The sequence below is a fragment of the Papio anubis genome, chromosome 15, assembly GCF_008728515.1.
Source record: "Papio anubis isolate 15944 chromosome 15, Panubis1.0, whole genome shotgun sequence".
NCBI lineage: Eukaryota > Metazoa > Chordata > Mammalia > Primates > Cercopithecidae > Papio > Papio anubis.
Genome location: NC_044990.1, coordinates 15,826,326 through 15,847,173, shown reverse-complemented (window position 1 = coordinate 15,847,173; position 20,848 = coordinate 15,826,326). Strand labels below are relative to the sequence as shown.

The 20,848-nt window shown below is 38.3% G+C and overlaps 1 long non-coding RNA gene across 1 annotated transcript; it reads left to right on the top strand.

The window, feature by feature from the left end:
* The first annotated feature begins 5,612 nt into the window (after positions 1 to 5,612).
* On the top strand, positions 5,613 to 13,053 carry LOC110741673. The gene is made up of 3 exons (XR_004178659.1): positions 5,613 to 5,678; positions 12,368 to 12,484; positions 12,973 to 13,053. It is a non-coding gene; the product is annotated as an uncharacterized LOC110741673 (long non-coding RNA).
* Positions 13,054 to 20,848: the final 7,795 nt, after the last annotated feature.

Genomic DNA, 20,848 nt, shown 5'->3' with positions numbered 1-20,848 from the left:
AATGCTAATACGGAATTAGCATTCTGTTACAGAGTTACAGAATATGAACTTAATGCTAAATACCTAAAGTTAATGAATTAATGCCCTAACTTAGTAATCAGCCACATGTGACTCAGTTATGAGACACCACTTTATTCTGTCAGAATGTCTAAAGTTAAAAAATATTGATGGTACCAACTGAAAACAAAAGAAAATTAAAACTCATATTCCAGAGCCATTCTTAAGAACAATCTGCCAGAATGTTGTAAAATTACTCAATAAAATTGTATAGGGATAGGCCCTAGACCCATCGATCTTATTTTGTGATATGCATATCCAGAGAAATAAGAAAAAGTCAGTACAGGAGCACAATACAGAGTGTTTATCAAATCATTGTTTACCCATTTTGTGGGTGGATAAGTATGATAAATGCATGCTATTAAATAATACTCAGAAATTAGAAGCAACAAAATAAACATATATACAGCAATGTGAATAGATCTTTAAAACAATGTTGATTGGGGAAAAAAGCAGAATGAGATTCATAGCCCCATGCTATTTAAGAAAAATAAAAACACATGTATAACACCATATATTTTACAAGAAGCTTAAGTACATGTAAAAAATGTCTCAGAGTGGGTGCATTTAGGGGATGAAATCGGATTGAAGATCTGAGAGAAAGGAAGAGAATGAAAGGAAAGACAAGAGAAGAGAACAAATGGTACGTGCAAAGCAAAAAAAAAATGATGAAGAAAATGTAGATAAAAGAGTGCGAAAGAATGATACATTACGTTTAAATACCTTTCATTGATCAATAATAATAATGTGCCAGGATACCAAGATACTAGGGAAAATTACGTCTTAAAAAGAAAAGACTAAGAGTCACTCCGACCACCTTAAGAATAATATTGAGCTTATTATGAAGATATACATAAGGTCTAGAAATAAAACTGTTAACTAGTAAGCAGTTAGAAACTGATGAATCCCTAGGAACCAATTACTGTCTCCATGTTGCACGTTTGTCTCTCTCCTCTGGCTTTCAGTTTGCTGAGTTCTCTCCTGCTATGCTTCCGGTTTATCCATTCCCTCATGTTGTGTTCCTTTTACTACTGCATAGTTTAGGCTTTTTCATCACCATCTTGATTTTGACATGATAGCTCATTGTGTAGACTCTCTGTCTCTTTTCTCTGTATGTTCCTGGCTCTACTTCCTAGCCTCTTCATATGCAACCTTTCAGCTTAAGTTCCCACTGCTAACTGTCTTGTGCCCTCAACATTGCCTAGTTTGAATACAGCCATACCCCATTTAGTACTAGAGGTGACATTCCTGGCAAGAGGAGTACGGAATCAGCACCACCAAGGTCATTACAGCTTTGTCCCTGTGAAGATTCATTCTTAATTATGAACAGTATACTATTAGAGGTTGATTGGATAAGATTTACATTCTCTTTGTTTTTCAGAATTATTGTAATAGTGACTTTAGGAAAGGGGGTGTCTTATTCACTAAAAGTCACACAATAGAAATGGCTGCCTAGACTTGCACTTTCAGAAGGGCCCATGGCAATTTGTTGGAGAAACACTGAATTTATGGGCTCTGTGTGTGTGTGTGTGTGTGACATATATATCATGTATCTTCATTTATTCAGATTTTTTATGTCCTTCAATTGAGTTTGAAGATTTTTCTTTTGTTCACTGTTAATTCCTAGATAAGATAGAGTTGTTTTCCTTTTGCAAATGACTTTTTGTATTATGTTGTATTTTCTTTCGTTTTTGCTGGTATAGAAAGAACCTATTGACTTTTATGAGCTGAAATGAATTCTTATTTCTGAGTGAATCATTCTGTTTCCCTAGATAATTCCTTTTATGAATCTCCATTTTGTTTTTGTTCCTTTCCATTTTTATTAAAGTCTTTGTGCTGGTTCTTTTTTATATTATCATTCATCCTTGAATGTGGTTAGCCATTTACTGGAAAAAAAAAAAAAAAAAAAAAGGAGAGAGGCCTTGATTTCGGTTTTCTGCTAACCAAGTATGCTATTTCCTTAACTCTAAATTTTTGACATTAAAAAGATTGATGTGACTCACAGCAATGCTGATAAGTCCCAACTCAGTGTGCTGTGATCCATGTTTCGCTGCCTCCCCACCCTCTCTATCCTTATTTGAACTCTGGTAATCCTCTCAACTAGAAAATAACATTGCAGATAATCAAAAAATCATGTCATTGAACTTCCAGGCAAAATGGTAGCCTAAACAGACACAGACAATCCCCCTCTCATCGTCATCTCCAGCAGTTAGAAATACTGGGACAATAAGCTTTAATTCAAACTACATGTAACTTTTTTAATATAATATTCTGGTTACACATCATAAACGTGATATGGTTTAAGAATAAAAATAGATTAAAGAAATCTTAAACCATTCACATTAGGTTTACTGCTAGCATTAATACTGGCATTACTATTTGTAATGATGTACACTGAATGATAAAGAAATAAGTATATATGTAAAAATTTTAGGATCTGTCTTATTTAGCATCCCCCCAGAAACAGGCCCTTAGACAAGGATTCATGTGCATAGTTTAGTTGGGAAGTGCAGGTAACACTAGTAAGAAAATGGGACAGTAAGACAAGAAAGGGAAGGTAACCTATAAGGGCTGTGCCATTAAACTAGTTATCACAGTGAGAAATTAAAGCAGTTTTTTACATTTTTATTTTAAGTTCAGGCATACTTGTGCAGGTTTGTTATATAGGAAGTAAACTTGTGTCATGGGGGTTTGTTATACAGATTATTTCATCAACCCAGGTATTACGCCTAATACCCATTAGTTATTTTTCCTGATCTTCTCCCTCTTCTACCCTCCAACAGGCCCCAGTGTGTGTTGATCCCCTCCATGCATCCATGTGTTCTCATTATCAAGCTCCCACTTCTAAGTGAGAACATACAGTATTTAGTTTTCTGTTCCTGCATTAGTTTGCTAAGGATAACTAATCTTCTCCTGCAAAAGACATTACCTTGTTCTTTTTTCTAGCTGCATAATATTCCACAGTGAGCAATTAAAGTTTAATCCCACAAGCAAGCTCTGAGAAATGCACGCAAAACATACACCTCAGAATTGTCCGTGCCTAGCAGCAAGGAAGCTCAGGTTTTCATACACCTGCATAGGAGGGTTGCTGTCTGGGGGCTGTCCTGTAGGGACTGTTGATTCACTGGCGCTTCTAGATTGTCATAAGTACAGGCAGCTCTCCACCACTGCAGGAAAAAAAGAGCCTTAGTCACAAATGCAGATAGCTGCCATTGGAAATGAGGTGAATTCTCCAGAGATGTGGATGGGGAACTGACTGTATCTACTACTGTCTATCCCTTGTGCCAATCAGATGCTCCCTGTCCCCATGTTAATTTCACAACATCTTGTTACTGTTTCTTCAGAGTAGTAGCCAGACACAATTTTTATTGAAGAAAAGAAAAACTTACAACAAGATTTATACTGGTACAAGCTACAGTTTCTATTAGCTGTTGCAGTTGATCCCAAGGGCACAGCTGATATTCACCCTCTCCCACCTCTAACACACATTGTAGATTCTTCTCCCTCTTGGATAGCACTTCTGCTCATGCAAATCTGTCGTTCAACAAGATAGTTCAGACCTTCATGCCTAAGAGATCTGCCCCTCCAGTTACCTTAACTTTGTCAGGATGTTGTTCCAGCAGTTTCCACTTATGGTAATCATTGGACTTGAAGTTATTAAGAAGTACCCAGTGAATCTCCTGAGTTTCAAACATACTTCTTCTAGTCATTATTATGTAGCAGCAATCTTTCTCTTTATGATCATTAAAGCCAATTATTATTTTCAATATACTAATCCTTCTTTACCTTCTAGTCTATTAGTGTAAGAAGTCCAAAATGACCAGGCAACTACTATAATCTTACATTCACAGAAACAATTACTTTGTCCCTTGGGAACCTAGACCTTGAGACCAAAGCTCAAAGTTGTGGGAATAGAAAGGACACCTTCCCTCAAAGTGGGTTACAGAGTAATGATGTAAAGGCAACTTACACTACCATGACTTGGATCCTACATGCATTTGTTCTATCTAAGGAAGACATAGCAGTATACGCTGATTCAAGGTATATACCACATCTTTGAACATAGCATCCAACAACTCCAGGCTGATGCCTTTGCTTGACCTCTCTGTGGCCTTTTAAACATCCAAGCCAGCAACTTCTGGGTGATATAGTAAGACAAGTGGATTTCATGGACATGTGCTTACTCCTTGGTACAAATATGGTCCCTTGATCCAAGGTGAAGCTATGTGAGATACAACCACAAATCAGACACTCGTTGATCCCTCAGATAATGGCACAGAACAAGGTGCTATGGCTAGGAAAGTAGACTTTCTTGTTTCTTATTAAAGACAGGGTCTTGTTGTGTCACCCAGGCTAGAGTGCCATGGCTCCATCATAGCTCACTGCAAACTTGAACTCCTGAGCTCAAGAAGTCCTCCCACCTCAACCTCCGAAATGGGACTGCAGGTGCTCACCACCATACCCAGTTTGTTTGTTTGTAGAGACAGGGTCTTACTATGTTTCCCAGACTGCTCTAGAACTCCTTGCCTCAAGCAATCCTTCCACCTCGGCCTCCCAAAGTGTTGGGATTACAGGCATGAGCCAAAACACTCAAACAGGGAAGGGAGATTTATAACCAAAATATATATCAATCCAGTAAGGACAAATGACTGTCACCTCCAGATTGGTGTCTTCAGAGGATAGCATCCTATCAAGGACTCAGCATCAGTTTTTACCACTGACCGTTTGACCATTCTGCAGTAGCAGTGCCTAGATCAGCCCTGGTAAGAGGGAGCCTCCGCTGCCAGGCTCATACATCACCTGCACTCCTGGCACAAGGCTACTCCACTCATGGGCCCATTGTGCAAACACTGGGATGGCCAAAAAGAAAAGCTTGCTAAACTCCACTGGAAAAATCATCCTACCCATCTTGTCTTCTATTCCTTCTCTGATATGGATGATCTCTGTAAGTACTGATGTGGGATGCAAAGACTCACATACTTTGTGTCCATTCCTAACAGTCAACCCACATTCTTCTTCCACAGATTTCTTGTAATTATCTTCTCATCTTACTTCTTCCAGATCTCTAATCAACCAGCCTTTCCAGTACTATGTATTTTCCTCAGTGGTAGAAAACAAAAGGCACAATAGCTTTTCTAGCTTGGTAGGGACCAAGACCACAATACTTCTAAAACTTTCACCAATGTGGGAGGCCTCTGAATCTCTGTAGCATTTCTCTCTCACCCTTTGGTATATGTGCCTTACCAAGGCATCCAGAGGACTCATGACTTCCTTCTCCTGGTCCATTTAATGTGACGTCATCTAAATAGTAGACCAGTATGAATTTTCTGCAGAATGTTTAGATATTCAAGTTACCTTTTTACTGCATTGTAATGAAGAGTAAGAGTTAATATAACTCAGCATACTTTGGTCTCTTCCAAATGAATGAAAATTGCTTCTAATAAATTTTTCTTGCACAGAATGGAAAGAACACTTTCTCCAGATCATTTTCTGTACACCAAGTGCAAGAGACTGTGTTGATCTGTTCTGGAAAAGGTATATCCAAAAGAGCAGCTGGAAACTTGGCTAAGTTTTCAGAAGTTTACATCTTCTGTTCCAATCCATCTGGCTTTTTTCTAGAGGTAACAGTTACGATGATGGTGACAACCACCCCTGAATACTTCTTTGAGGGTATCTCTTATTGCTGCCATTCCACTTGAGATGCAGTCTTGCTTCTGATTTTCTGTCTTGGTTGGAATGGCAGCAGGGGTATTTCAGGGGCTTCTGTGCAGTCTTTCCTGCAGTGGCAGCTCTGACTCTCCAGATCAGTTAACCAGTCTGAAGGTTCTGACTCTGTTAAATATGTTCATCATGAGTAGGGACTCAGGGAATGAGTACATGACCACAGGAGCCTTTGAACTCACTGTGAGATGGACTTAGGCCAGGACTCCATTTACGGCTTTGTATCAGTTTTCTAGGGCTGCCATAATAAAGCACCACACACTGGGTGGCTATGACACTAGAAACTCATTGTCTCATGGTTCTGGAAGTTAGAAGTCTGAAATGAAGGCATTGATAGGGTTGATTCCTTCCCAGGACTATGAGGGATTTGTTCCAGGCCTCTCTTTTTGGCTTGTAGATGGCATCTTCTTTCTGGGTCTCTTTACATCATTTTTCCTCTATAAGTATCTGTCTCTGTGTCCAAATTTCCACTTTTTGTAAGGACACAAGTCATATAGGATTAAGGCCCACACAAAAGACTGCATTTTAACTTGATTACCTCTGTAGAGACCCCGTCTCCAAATAAGGTCACATGCTAGGTATTTAGGGTTAAGACACTAACATTTCTTTTTGCAGGAGACACTATTCAACCTATAACAGAACCAAACACCAGAAACTCCCTCTCTCAAAACATACCAAGGGCAGTTCAGACCCTTATCCAACAGTCCTGGAAATAACGTGGCATTTCCCTTTCACCACTGTATTATTACTCTGGTAACTGGCTCTGGGGAAAAAAAAAAAAAAAATGGGGAAATTACTAGTGTGTGTGCTTGCTGAGGCCCTGCAAAGTTCTTCCTCAAGATGGCCCATGTTTCTCTTCAATCAATGCTGAGTCTGAGAACTGCCTCATATCTGGAAAATGAATAAAGGATCATGACTTTGTCTGTTTGTTGTTGTTGGCAGCTGACATCAACGTTTAGATCACCTGCTCTTGATCATTTTGCTTAAACAGATAAAATAATACTCTCACTAAGTGCCTATCTAGTAAAAGCATTGATGATGGAAGTTTTTTATTTCTTTGTTAAGAAAAAAACTTATCAAGAGTAGTTTGAACAGTGCTGGGCTTCTTCCTCTCCTATCACATACAATATAGAGTGAGCAGCTTTTGTATGCCTTGGCACATTTTCATACTACTTTCTAAGTTTGAATCAGCTGCCCGCATTTTATCCTTTCTACTTTTAATATGTTGAAATATCTCTGAGAGTTCTCTTAAATGTGAAATTTCTCACTGGCATCCTTTTCTCTTTAACCTTTCCATCATGACCACTTTTCTCATTTAGACTGATACAGTTGCCTTTGCTAAGTTTCTCTGACTGCACATCTAGAGTCTCATAAATAGCAGAGGTGTCAACATTTCCACAGTCAACTATTTATTCTATAAGCCCATTTACATTTGATTAGAATTTCACTTCCCACATTATGCTTTTAGTTTCCTTGCTGTACTTTCATTTTTGGCAGTCGATTCCCTCTTTCAAGTATCCATTTCTGTAAAATGTCAGATGGCTTTATTACTGGGAGACAAGGAGATGACACAACTATACGTTTGCCATCTGTGTGTGAACTGAATAACAGATGTGCATTGGCCAATTACCTAAAGATATTTTGAAAAGTGACACAATTGATCACTGGTCAGGATGTACATCTGTCATTTATGCAGCGCTTTATGCAGTGAAGAGATAGCAAAGTTTGTATTTTATGCAATTACTCACAGTTAATATATCTTTATAACTAAAATGTAGACAGTGCTCTTGGGACACTGGTATTAGTTAACTAAACTTAGTAACTGAAATTCATATCAGAAAATGCATATCAGAAAATCAAAGCAAAAACTATAAATCTATTCTAATGTACTGAACTCTCTGAGTCATTTGACACCTACTTCAATAATTGGTCAAGGCAGCTCTGGCATGTCCATCATACACGCAGAAGATTATAACTGACTCCTGGTGTCCTTGCAAAGATATTAAATCCATGTGATAGACTCATATCAATAAATTCTCCTTTATTCACCTTTATTTTGTGACTCCTTGTGCATAATTCTCAAGATCATTTTCTAGACACATTTTCCTGATATATATTTTAGCCAGGTCCTGCAACTCATCTGCTGAATTGTCTCTTTCCTCCCAAATTAGAGACAGTACTTCCCCAGTTGGGCCAGGATGTTGTAATGTGTTAACTAACATGTAATTACTGAGTATTGTGTGAGGGTGTCCCTTTCCTGATCACACGTGCACCCATCAGCTTCCCCAGTTGGGCCATGCTCACATTAAGCCTACATACTAAGAGGGCAGGTTGGAGCAAATCTTGAGGTAAGTATATTTGCAAGCATATTATCTTGGAAAGTATCTGCCTTCGGTGAGTCTTCTGCATCACATCCAGACAAGGAAGGGTTGGGAATGAAAGTGACTGTTCTCCTCTAGTAAGAGGGATTGGCAACTTCTCCAGCCCCAAGAGTTCAAGGGAATCTTAGGGAAATTCAGTGGGCCATTTAGGCAAGTCCAAAAGTTCATGGAGATCTGGAAAGATTTTAAGATTCTCAAATCAATTCATTCTAGATATCAGAGTCCCATGATTTTCCTATCAGGTCCATAATTTTAGAAAGAGACTTGCCAGGACTATTTCTTAGGCTTCTTGGTAATTCTACTACTCTCACAATCTAATGCCAGGCTTGATTTTCACTGCAATCCGTTCTCCAGCTTTAGAAGATGGGAGCTTCCTTAAATATTGCCAAAAAGATTTTGTGACTTTTACATAATTTCCTGGGTTCTTGGCTGATTAGTTTGAGTGGTTTGCTTTCTTCAACACATCAATGTCATTTAATAGCAACTGACCAAATCTATAGTCTTTGTAATTACCAATGTCCCATGTATTAGTCTGTTCTCACACTGCTATGAAGAAATACCTGAGACTGGGTAATTTATAAAGGAAAGAGGTTTAATTGGCTCACAGTTCCACATGGCTGGGGAAGCCTCAGAAAACTTAAAATCATGGTGGTAGGGGAAGCAAATATGTCCTTCTTCACATGGCAACAGGAGAGAGAAGTGAAGAGCAAAGAGGAGAAAAGTTCCTTATAAAACCATCAGATCTCATGAGAACTCACTCACTATCACAAGGAGAGCACAGCGAGAAACCGCCTCCATGATTCAATTACCTCATAACGGGTCCTATGACGTGGGAATTATGGGAACTACAATTTGAAATGAGATTTGGGTGGGGACACAAAGCCTAACCCTATCACCCCATCTCTCAGATTCTAGAGATATTGCGTGAGACAGTGCACACCCTTTCACCTCAGCCCAACCTAATTCACCACAGTAAGAGTCTTAATGATTATAATGCTACAATACATCAGAGACTATCACCACCCCTCTTAGTGCTAACAATGGGTCATTGATTCAATCTGAATGTCAAGTGCTTCTATTCTAGAATCCATCTTGAAGATTTGCTTCCTGGAACAACTTCTAATATCAATTGCCTTAGTTCAGATTATCCTCCTCCCTAAAACAAGCAGATCCAGAGAAAATAATTCAAATGAAAAATATTTATTTGGAAGGTACAGTAAACAAGGCAGAGGAGGGAGAATGTGAGACAGAAAAGGGAAGATAGTCAATGAAGGGTACATTATCAAACAAAATAGCATGTTGGATAACTGGAGCTTAATCCCTTGGAGAATATCTCTGAAATGATATAAAGTACATGACTCGGAATCATCTTATCTGAAAGCCAAAGAAACTGGGATAGTTAGACACCAATTTCTCTCAGTCATTGGATGAAAGACACTCCCAAGAGTCATTAATCCCCAGCATGGCCAACCTGCCGTGCTCACAAGGAAAAGAGTATTCTTCAGTGTGGAGAGCCCTCATCCAACACCAGTATTTGAAGTCAGCCAGAAAACACAGAAGTGAAAGGGCCTAAGGAATCTGGGCAGGCCCTACAGCATCTACCACACTTGCCATCTCTGAGAGTAAGAAGAGTTTGAGCCTCAGTGCTGAACAGAAATGAATAATCATCTCTCTATGAATCTAAATCTAGGGAATTCTTTGGATTACCAGCCCGCTAAAGAAGGGGGAGTATTAAATGGAGCATTAGGGTGGTGTTATGGCCTGACTTGTGTTTCCCTAAAATCCACATGTTGAAGCCCTAATCCCCAGTACTTCAGAATGTAGCTAAATTTGAAGACAGGGCCTTTAACTTAATGAGGGGATTAAGTTAAAAGGAGGCCATTAGAGTAAGCCCTAATCCAATCTCTTCTTTACAAGAAGAGGAAATTGTAACAGAGAGACATCAGGATGCATGCATGCAGAAGAAAGACCACGTGAGGACACAGCAAGACAGTGGCTATCTGCAAGCCAAGGAGAGAGGTCACAGGGGAAAGCAAACCCACTGTCACCCTGACCTTGGACTTGTAGCCTACAAAACTGTGAGAAAATAAATTTCTGTTGTTGAAGCCACCCAGTTTGTAGTACTTTGTTATGGCAGTCCTAGCAAACTAATACAACAGGGATGGCTCAGTGATCCAAGGACACCACCCTCATAGGAGCAGAATCACAGGAAAAGAATTCCTCCATCCAGCCAATTGTATCTTGATCCAGCAATTCCTCTAAAAGAGCAATACAGAGTTTGCCCTGGTGCTGCACGTACTGCCAGTCTCAGGACCAGCAGAACTTGTAAGTTTTATTATGTTTTCCTTTGATATCACAAAGGTTGTTCACCTTCTGAAATGGAATCCAATAAAAATGGCATCACAGATAATCTTGGTCATTTACACATGCTTGATTCAATGCTCCCACCTGAACAAAACACAGCTGGCCCAGACTCGGGACCTCCATTTCATTCTGCATTCAGAGGTCAGGTGCTGCAGAGGATGCCAGGGAATAACTGCTAAGAAGAAGACCTCCTGTCCCTTTCCTCCCCTGGGAAGCCAGTATGGATCTTCCCAAGAATCCTCTCCACCAAGTAATTTTCGTCCCCCATCTTCTGTCCCAACACTGAAAAGAGTAATGAGTCATCTCCAAAACTGATCCAGCCTTCTGAAATCCAGGACCACAGGAAGATGTTCTTTTATATCTCTTCTAAAGTAATTTTGATTGTGTTCTTTTTGTTTTACTGCTGTTAGTTAAGTAAATACGCAATGACTCAAATGGAAACTTGACAGAATTATCATTCTTAAGGTGGTGTTTTATAAATGTACATTGTATAAATATAAATCTTATTATTAATAATAAAATGCTCCCATTTTATGAGTTTTATTAGATTTCAGTTCCAAATGTTTAAGGCTTAGATAAGGTTAATTCAGCATTTTCTTGTTACTATTTAATAAATCCCTCTTAGTAATCCAGAAACACATCTTTTTATTTTAGTGCTTTAGTCAAGGAATTATATGACATTTAAATAGAAGCTTGGTAAAATTACAATTCTTGGGACATTATTTTATAACAAGAAAAGTTATGCATTGCTTATTTAAGAGTGAATTTTATGAATTAATTTTTTAAATCAAATTTTGTTCCACTTTATTCTACTTCTAAGTAGTGGAAATATAGTATTTTGGCTTTTTCGGTGTTTGTACTAGTTTCCTGTAGCTGCTGTTACAAAATACCATGAACTAAGTGGCTTAAAGCAATCAATTTATCCTCTCACAGTTCTGGAGGCCAGAAGTTCAAAATCAAAATGTCAGCTAAGCCACACTCCCTCTGGAGGCTCCAGGGGAGAATTCCTTGCCTCTTCCATCCTCTAGTGGCCACCAGTATTCTCTGACTTTTTTGGCTTGTGGCCACACCACTCCATTCTCTGCCTCTGTCTTCACCTTGCATTCTTCTCTGAGTGACTATCTTACAGGGATACTTGTCATTGGATTTACTGTTCACCATGTAATCCAGGGTGATTTCCTCATCTCAACATCTTTAATCCAGTTACATCTACGAAGATTCTTTTTCCAAAAAAAGATGTCACTGACAGATTCTGGAAATTAGAACACAGATATACCTTCTGGGGGGACACCATTCAATCCACTATAGTGTTTCACATGTTACCTAGAATGTGAAATGTAGCAAGAGCTTTACATGAGTAGTCTAGCAAGTGAAGACATTTGAAACTCAAAATATGCTTCTGTATACCAAGGTCCGTATCTCCTCCAGTTATTAAATTAATACGTTTATCTTAAAAATGGTGATTTGGGGGAAGATAAAACAGTATGATATTTACGAAATGAAAAAAATAGTGAAATTGGAAGTCAAAGTACTTTCTTTAATGTATGTGTTAAGAACTAAAAAGATATACATTAAAACGTAAACAGTGGTGCTGGGAGGGGAATGGGAATTGGAGGGTGGGGAGGAATGAAGGGAGAATTTTATATTCTTTCTATGTATGTATTTCCATTAAAAGTCGCATGCTATAAAACAATAAATACATACAGTAAGAGGGAGGGAGAGAAAGAAAAAGAGACTGAGAAATTCAGAATAGCAGAGAGAAGTACAAAAAGATAAAAGTTGATTCAGAAACCACTCTCCAAAATACAAATGTCCCACGACAGTCCTCTTCTGTGTGACCCAAGGTACCTTCCCAAGCCAGAGGCAGAACTTCCATGTGACAAAACTTCTTCCGATGGAAAGAGAGACAAGGTTCAATGAAGATAAACTTCACTTACTTCAAATCTGTCCCAGCACTTGAGGTAAATCATGGGTACATTCACAATGTCCATTATTCTAGGCCTTGAAGATAGATATGGGAATTGTGTTCCAAATTAAACTCACAGGCCAAGTGTGGTGGCTCATGCCTGTAATGCTATGTTGGGTGGTCAAAGCAGGAGTATCCCTTGAGGCCAAGAGTCTGAGGCTTCAGTGAGCTATGATTGTGCCACTGCACTCCAGCTCTGAGTGACAGAGAGCCTATCTCAAAAACAAATAAACAAACAAAAACTCGTAAGATGCGAAAGACCTGATTCACACATTCAAGTCACACATGTGCGCGCGCGCGCGCGCACACACACACACACACACACACAGAGCACATATATTCATGATACTGGGAAGTATTGTATCAAATAATCAACATGAGTGTAAGGGATAATTTTAAGAAAACAGAATTCTGGTCAAGACTATTAGTTACAATCATTTAGAGTTTAGAAATAGAGTAATATGCAGTTCATTTTTTCCACAGCATTTCTCTGTTGTGTTGAAACATTTGAAGCATTATCTCAGCACAAATATAAAAATGTCTGATGGAAAAAATATCCTATGACTATTTAAAATGCTTCTGGAGCAAAGATTAAATTTATCCTGATGCATCAAAATTTGAAACAGATGAATCTGCTGATGTTACATTTTCTTTTCCTCCAATAATATCCTTAATGGTTATATATGTTTCCACAACTCATGGTATAAATAAACATTCCTGCGATTCCTTTTCTCAGTTACTCTTCCATAAAGAATCCATTAAAAGCTTTTATAGGACAAAGGTCCAGACTACTTCTTAAACTTTATAAATCAGATTTTCATGCATACGAATGGTGAACTTTATCAACAGATGGCCAAGGATGCAATGTCATGTCTTTTGAGAAAAAAAAAAAAAAAGAAACATTTAAAGCTGGCCTATATCTTCCAAGGTGCCTGATGGATTTTTTTCTTAATAATAGCTGTTTATTCTAGTTTCTGTTCATTGCCAGAACTTTTTGCAAACAACCAGTAAATTAAGAGCCAGTTTATTTCCCTAGAGATATGATTACATTAGTCACTCAGTAAGTCTTCAACTAATTTTGTTCCAAAGTTTTCTAAGGAACTCATTAGATAATCTCTGGATCTAGAGAAGTTAGTCACAGGGCCTAAAGGAATTCATCTTTGCTGAACCAAAAAAAAAGGAAAAAATAAGAAAACATTCAGTAGTAACATATAGGCTGAAGAAATCTTAAAAGAAAGACTTCCCAACTCTTAACCAATATGAATTCATGATGCACTGAATATTTCTACAATGAAGTAAATAACAATAACTTGTGTTTATAGTATCATATGCTAGATGGGCCTAAGTCTGAAGATCTGGTGTTAATCAGTGATTTACTTGGAACAGCTAAGCTTTAGGGTTAGCAGCCATTAGAGTAATTCTTCAATAAGGAATAGATTCATCTCACAGACCTGAATTAATGCTCTACTGTACTATTTCACTAACAAAGCTCTATGCTACTGAGACTAAGGTCTTTCAAGTAAGCAATCAGATTACAATTTTCTCTCACTGACATATTGCATTCACCCTTTTCTCTCATCATATTCAAATAAAAATAAGCCAAAATTAGAGCTAATAAGAAGATAAGCAGAGCCAAGTTATTGAATATTTACAAGCTCCATCTCTACTAGCTCTCTTAATGGTACAGTCTTCTAAGTTGCTGGTTCCAGAAAACACAGAGACAGGGAAATTATGGATGTAACTGTTAAACTCCAACCTTATAGAAATACACCATCTCCATGCCCAAAACCAGTATGGGAAAATCTATCCAGCTCCACAAACAGAGTAGGATTCAGAATTTCACCTACTGCATTACCAAACCAATTTTCTAGCCCATATTTTTTTCATAAAATTTCAAAATGGTATTAGAAGAAAAGTACTAATTACTTTCTATCTTTAACCGCACAGAAATGAACTCCAAACCTAAGAAAAACAAAATTTTGTTTTATAAATAAAAAATTCACCATTGTCCACAGTTTGTATATTTGTTAGCAGCAAGTGTAGAACTAAAAGGTGCCATGGGAAATTAGAGAGATAATTAAAAACAAGTTAAAACAAGTACCAAAATACTTTATACAGTGTTAAATAACAGTCATGGGACTAATTAACAGTAAAGAGTCAAGAGAATTCAGAAAGTTCTTAAATCTTTGAGCTTTCTTTTCATCAATGTGCTATGGAGGAGATCAATTTGTTTTCATTAAGGTCTGGCCCCACTAAAATTTAATTTCTTTCTAATGGTGGTAAATGACAATCAAAATCTAAACCTTGCCTCTGAGGCCTGTTAACTGCCAGTTTTCAGTAGAATGCAAAAATATTACAAAATAAAGTATATTACAGTGAATATTCCAGCTGGCCTTAGTTGCCTTAAGAAATCAGAACAGCTGTATGAACTCCTTCATAAACGTCTCCCCTTTGGTGTAAGGAGAGGTTACAGACTGCAATAGACAATGTGGGAGGGCTGATGTGGTCAAAGGAATTCTGCTCCCTGCATGAAACGCTAAGGCTCAGATGTCCAGTTGCCCAAGAAACTATCAGCACCCACCTATTTCACATAATTCTTTGTAAAGACTTTGCCGAACAATCTATCTTCATCTTGAGAACACACTAAAACACACACACAGTAACGTGGATCTTTTCTAAGACTGATTCTTTTCCAACTTTGAGAGTTTGATAACTCAGGGCAATTTGTTCTCAAAGAGCAAAATATCTTTTTACTTATGCTATGGAATAATGCATTCGGATACTTAGGAAATGAGTAAATTGCTGGGATCCTGGAGGGTTTTTTTTTTTCCATTGAAAAGATAAAGTCTGTTTTTATGGCCTAATTATTGCCCTTTCTCATATCTCTTCAAGTATTTTGCTTACAGTGAGTTTTCTCCAAAGAATTTCTTATCTGAGTAAATCATCTGAGTTCCATTAGTGAGGTCAGCTCCAAGAAACATCAGCCCTGATTACAGCTAGTTGCTCAGAAGGAACAGGAATACAATTCACCTTGACTCCAGGAATCATAACACACATCCATATATATTGTTTAAATTTGACACTGCAAGATAAGATTAAAGAGTAACATTTTATGTGAAATATAGGCTATTCGCCCCTTCTTTTTTTCCTCTTCCAGAGTATATATTACAGGGGATATAACAGAGAAATATGTGCCTGACAAATTTCCATTCCTGGTGTTTGTAGATCTATAAACAAACACTGGTTACCAAATGTTATTTTTCATCTTGTAAGGAGTGTATCTGTTGAATAATTTACCAATACTTGTTATTCAGATTTGGAGTTCTTTCTGCATCAGCATTAGAGTCACAGCAACAAAATGCCTCAGAGAATCCTTTTTTCTCAGTAATCTATACTGCAAACTAGGCTCCCCTGTACCCCAACCTCATTTTTGTAAATAAAGTTTTATTAGAACACAGCCACACCCATTCATTTACATATTTTCTATGGCTGCTTTCAAGCAGAGGTTAATAGTTTCAATAGAGACTGTGTGGTCCACAAAGCCTAAAATATTTACTCTCTGGCCCTTTAACGAAAAGTTCACCAGCCCCTGCTCTATATACCCCATCTACCCATCTTTACTCTTTCAATTTTACTCTGATTTCCTTCTGAAGTACATATTTCCAACACCTTATTATAAACCCTGATGATCATTCTACTTTATTAGGCTTGGAAAAGAATTTGAGTAGACTTGCTTTTCCATGGAAGTATGAATTGGCCTTTAGCTTTCACGACATAAGCCTTCCTCTTCATCCTCTGCTTGTTTTACATTTACTCAAATGGCTCTCCACTGGTGCTGCCATGTACCAGTTCTTTTCTGCATGAGAGGGCCCAGCTAGGAGAATCAATGGAGATTGAATCCAGCCTATTCACCACTTGACAAGTCATGAACCTTGACATAAGGCCTTGATCCCCACAAGAGTATAAAATAAACAAGAGCAGGCCAGGCACGGTGGCTCACGCCTGTAATCCCAACACTTTGGAAGGCCAAGGTGGGCTGATCATGAGGTCAAGAGATTGAAACTATCCTGGTCAACATGGTGAAATCCCGTCTCTACTAAAAATACAGAAATTAGCTGGGCATGGTGGCATGCACCTATAGTTCCAGCTACTCAAGAGGCTGGGGCAGGAGAATCGCTTGAACCTGGGAGGTGGAGGTTGCAGTGAGCCGAGATCACACCACTGCACTCCAGCCTGGCAGCACAGCAAGACTCAGTCTCAAAAAATAAACTAAAATAATAAAACAAAATAAAATAAAACAACTTCATTTTAAATTACACAATTATTGAATAAGGTACAAATCTAAATTTTCATTTTATATTTTTCTCAAGAAGTCTTTAACATTACATATTTAGATTATTTGTTCTAGCTTTCTTGAAATAAATATAATTCTGGTTATTCAAACTATGATAGTATATTATTAAAAGATTTTGAAAATTATGTCTCACCAGTTAAAAAGCAAAATATTTTACCAAAAATAAAAATGAAAATAGGATTAGCCAGACACAGTGGCTCATATCTATAATTCCATCACTTTGGGAGGTCCAGGTGGGAGAATTGCTTGAGCTCAGGAGTTTAAGACCAGCTGGGTAAGATAGTGAGATCCCATCTCTACAAAAAAATCAAAAATTAGCATAAGCTTGTAGTCCCAGCTACTTGAGAGGCTGAGGTGGAAGGATCACTTGAGTGATCCAGCCTAGGCAACAAAGTAAGACCCTGTCTCAAAAAAAAAAAAGAAAATAGAAAATAGAATTAGTACCAGCAACTGTGAACTGAACATTACTGAACTCATAAGTGATTATTTGAGTCACATACTTGAATTTGCTTTGGGTCAAAACATGAAGTGTACAGTCTCCCCTTATCGTCAGGGGATACACTCTAATCCCTGCAGTGGATTCTGTACCAAGGATAGTACAAAATCCTAAATATACTATGCTTTTTTGATCCAATAACTGAGACTGCTGCTAAGTGACTCACAGGCAGTGAATGTGCTGGATACAGTGTCTACAGCGTGAATGTGCTGGATAAAGACAAGAGTCTCATCCTAGAAGGGACGGAACATGATTGCAAGACATTTCATCACACCACCCAGAATGGCACACAATTTTAAAACTTATGAATTGATCATTTCTAGAATTTTCCATTTAATATTTTCGGACAGCAGTTGACCACAGATAATGAATGAATCTGCACAAAGTGAAACAGCAGATAAGCGGGAACTACTATAATATCAAGTCCTGGAATGACTAATAAATTAGCTGAATAGTCTAAACCTCATATTTATAGAAATATAAATGACAAAATGTAGGGAACCCAAATATACTCAACCACATTCAGAAAGATTATGGAGAAAATATCCTTCTTGGCTGTTCCTAGATTTTGCAAGGCTTGCAGTGGGTCTCTCTTAAAGAAACTGCCTTTGCACCATGGGATTCTGCTCTCAGCCATGTGGCCTTGCCATTGAGCTCAGAGCCCTTCGTTTACCCTATGTAAGCTGAATAAGATGAGGGTACTCCAGGACCAATCTCAGCACAATTTCACATCCCAAAGAAAGAGAAGTAGGATAAAAGTTGTTTTGTTTTTGTTTTTCTCTTAGTTTTCTTTTGCTGCACAACAAATCCCACTAACTCAGCAGCTTAAAACAACACCATTTGTTAGCCCACAGTTCTGTTGGTCACAAGTCTGGCACCATGTGGCTGGATTCTCTGCTGGGGGTATCATAGGCAGAAATCAAAGTCAGTTGAGCTGAGTTTTCATCCGGAGGCTCTGAGAAAAACAATCTACTTCCAAGCTTATTCTAACTCTTGGCAGAATTTAGTTCCTGGAGGTTTTGTGACTGGGGTCCCTGTTTCCTTGCTGATTGTCAACCAGTTCTTAGAGACCCCCTGCTGTTCCCTGTCAAGTAGCCCTTCACATGGTATGTTCCTGATATGTTCCTTAAGGCCAGCCAGAATATGTCTCTGCTGCTTCAAAACTCTGATTTCCCTTCTGGCATCCTCCAGAGAAGGCTCTCTTCTACTGCAGAGCTTAACTGATTGGGTCAGGACCACTCAATATAACCTCCCTTCTGGAGGTATTTTTATGGAGTGTAATATAAACACAGGAGTGGATGTCTCATTATATTCACAAGTTTCATCCACACTCGAAGTGGAGAGGATTAGATGAAGGTGAGGGTCATTGGGAGTCATCTTGGAATTCAACCTACCACAGTTTTGTTTGATTTTATTAACACCGTAGCATTGGTGATGATGTTGTGAAATATGCACTGTCATAAAGCTAGTAACTGCCATCTCAGCTACCGCTCAGCGTAGTAATCCTCTATCAACCATAGCAGTTACCTTCTTGAAAAGTATAGCAGCTGGCAAGACAATAGCGTTGAGATCAGAAAGGAAACTGGGGCCCCAATGAAAGAATCATTAAATATATGTTAGGGTCTGTGTATTCTTTACTAGGGCATTTGGTTCCAAAACAAACCATATAAGTTGACATTAAAAAGTGTTTCAATAAATAACTGTCCTCACTCATCTTCAATTTTATTCAGGAACATACCTGCAGACATCGTGATTTGTAAAACTTGTAAATTTTCATTTATTGAATTTGCTCATAAAATATTCCGCTTTAAAATTTTGGCTCATCTCTTAAAGGCTTGTAAATCTAATGTCTCTTGCACTTGGCATTTTCCTTATTTGTTTTCACAATTACAGCAAGATGCTTGTGTTGCGCTCTAGCTTAAAGTCTTTTTCCTGGGCCTGATCTTTTATTCATATCACTGAGTCATCCTCAGTGCCTAAATCGTCAATAAATACTTGTTGAAAGACTGAACAAATGAATAAATTAATGATGAAATATTAAGAAAATATGGCCTAAAGAGATATCTCTACTCTTTGTAAAATCTAAGAGAAAGGAAAGAAATAATTATCGTCACATTCTTTGGTTTGAAAGGGCAGAACTAAACAATATATACATAAAAAGACCATGAATTTTTCACTCGAGACATATTGATATAAAACTTAATTCAAAACACCATCTAGCAGTGGTATGAATAAGGAAGGAGAAGTATGATGGTTAATTATGTGCATCAATTTGACTAGGCCACAGTGCCCAAATATTTGGTCAAACTTTATCGTGGATGTTTCTGTGAGGGTGTGTTTGGATGAGATTAGCATTTAAATCAGTGTACTTTGAGTAAAGCAGATTGCCCTCCATAATGTGAGTGGGCCTCCTCTATCTGTTCAAGGCTTGAATAAAACAAAAGACTGACCTCCCTGAGCAAGAAGGAATTCTGCCAGCACACAGCTCTCAGACTTGAACTGCAACATCAGCTTTTCCCTGGGTCTCCAGCCTGCCAACTCACCCTGCAGATTTTGGACGTGCCAACCCTCTATAATCACATGAGCCAGCTCCTTAAGTAAATCTCCATGTGTGTATATAAATATATCTACATCTACCTATCTAATTGGTTCCATTTTTCTGAAGCAACCTGACAAATGCAAGAAGCCTCAAGATATATCCACACTGTCAGAACAGCAGTCTGTTACGCTAGGAACCCTCTTCCCCTCACAACAGCCAAGGCTTTGCTGTTAAACCAGGGTCATCACCTGTGCTGAATTGTCCTATTGTCAATTTGACATCACTGCCATCCTTTTCAGAGGTCTCCCATGCATTACATAAGAGTAACCAGGAAATACATTTCCAGACTCTAGTTCCTTCTGTGGTTCCAGGTCAGCTAATGAGAGGCATTTGCATTAGATCTAGAAGGCAGAAGAAAAGGAAAGCTGCAGGAAAACATCCATCAGTGCAGCTTTCTTGCCCTTTGTTCCTGAAGTTCTTCCAGCAGTTAGGAAACCTCTATTTTCCTGTATCGAAATCCTCCATATGCAGAATGCATACAATGCCTTCCATTTTCTCGCAACCAGACCCTAACTATACATCACTGATATGTTCTTCGGAGAGGAAAGGGGAAGAAAGCACTTCATTTTTTCCTCGAGATGGCCTCATCTACCCTGATCTATCAGGAAAAAAAAATAATTTTGAACTCCATGGGGGATTACAATTCTTTACCTCTCAGAAGATCCCATAGCTCCTATGAAAGTGGGATAACTCATTCTCTAGTCTTCAAGTTTCACAGGTCTGTGGTTATTGAGGAGACACCACACAGCTCTCTACACAGAGCAAGAACAAGGTGGTTCTCCACCAAAATTGTTTCCCATTACACTTCCCCCAGACGAGTGGGTTCCAATTTGTCTTGTTGAGACACAAAAACAGATCTTCCCGAAACAAAGAAGATAAAGTAATGGTTTCACTTTACAAATAAAATTGC